The sequence below is a fragment of the Sinocyclocheilus anshuiensis genome, unplaced genomic scaffold (genome assembly GCF_001515605.1).
Source record: "Sinocyclocheilus anshuiensis isolate Anshui unplaced genomic scaffold, SAMN03320099.WGS_v1.1 scaffold2043, whole genome shotgun sequence".
In the NCBI taxonomy this organism is placed as follows: domain Eukaryota; kingdom Metazoa; phylum Chordata; class Actinopteri; order Cypriniformes; family Cyprinidae; genus Sinocyclocheilus; species Sinocyclocheilus anshuiensis.
Window position 1 is genome coordinate 18,658 of NW_015548419.1, and position 1,836 is coordinate 20,493.

Here is a 1,836-nt window from a genome sequence, read left to right on the forward strand (position 1 = left end):
TTAAGTTTCTGTAGCCTATGTAAGTGTTTCCCATACATTGATTTATTTGTGGTGCCCGCCACAATATACGTTTCAAAATTTAAACCCGGTGCTGGTGTTTTTATATCATTGTATTTCTGAAGGAAACCACTGTCTTCAGAAAATTTTGGATGTCATTTTCATTTCATCTTGCATGTAATGTCTGATGATCACCGAAGCAGCTCCAGTTAGCAAGCGCTTTCGGAGTGAATTCCGCATTGATTGGTTGGACTCGTGACTCCCAGCAAATCAGATGGGCGGTGGGCGGAGATTGCTTTAGGCCACAGAGTGGTGAGTTCTGACAGGCTGCATCAGAGCCAAATAGCGCGTTTCAAAATTAAGTTATTTTATCGGCGAATTGGTTTTGAAACTGACCGATACCGATAACCATAAAAATGCTTAATATCGGCGCTGATAATCGGTCGACCCCTAGCTCAGTCAGAGTGTTATAGTGTGTATTCAAGTTTATTTGTTCAGCGATTTTATCACGATACAAATCATTGCAAAGCAACTTTACATCAAATTAAGTTTCTACAATATTTAGTGGTAGCTTATCAGTGGTGACTGTCAGTCAATGTACATATGGCAGAAATGTACGGAAAAATCAATTAAAGACGTAATCAAACAGACGATGAACACTATTAATGTATGCATCATAAAGCTGATATATGACCAGAGGCGCAACTGCACATTTGCTGAGGAGTATGCAAAATCAGTGTTGGCGCCCCCCTGTATTTTAGCCCCTAACACGAACTCCCACAGAAAACTTTCTGTAAGTTAATGACCAAAAGCCCAATACAAACTCATCAGGGATGAAAAAAGTGACAAAGGTACAAACCCCCTCCCCCATTTTCAATACCATAGAACAAAAGATGAAAAGTGAAAAGAGTAGTTGTATAACATCCCTTTAACTCCTGAGAATAGAATGGTTCCATAAGAATGGTTCTGTGTCTGGCCTGTTTGACTGCCTGTGTGACATAAAATGTTGGATGAACATAAACTTATTACAGCTAAACAATGACAAAACCGAAATTGTTATATTTGCCCCACCAGATTTGACCTCTGAAGTAGTTAATCAGCTTGGATCTCTATCTTCAAATGTTCATGAATGTGTCAAAAATCTTGGTGTCATTTTTTATTCCAATTTGAGTTTCAATAAGCAGATTAGTGCTATTGTTAAAAGCAGTTTCATTCAACTAAGATCTATTGCCAAAATCAAGATTATGCTTTCTAAGAAAGACCTTGAAACTGTTATTCATGCATCACCTCAAAGTTGGATTATTGTAACTCTTTATACCTGGGTTTGCCTAATTCACGTGTAACTTGTTTGCAGATGGTTCAAAACGCAGCAGCCAGGCTATTGACTGGCACTAAAAAGTGTCAGCACATTACTCCTGTGCTTGCCTCACTCGCCTGGTTACCAGTTAAGTTCCGGATTGATTTAAAAAAAATGTTTTTTGTTTATAAAGCTTTGCATGGACTTGCCCCTCAGTATATCTGTGATCTTCTTGTCCTGTACAGTGCCTCAAGATCCTTATTGTAACGAAAGTCCACTGAAGGCGAGCGTAGTGAGAACCCAAGTGCAGTTTTATTCAAACAAGGTGAAATCCAAAATCCAAACAAGATACACAGACTTGACTAGGCATGCAACAGACTTGACATGAACAGGCTCGACTCACCGACAGCAGGTTACAACATCAAAGCTAGACAAAGTACAAAGGCAACATGACGGATATTTATATCAAGCAATGATGGTCACATGACAAAAGACAAACCAATGGGGAACAAGGCACATGACTAAAGCAACCAATGAGAACA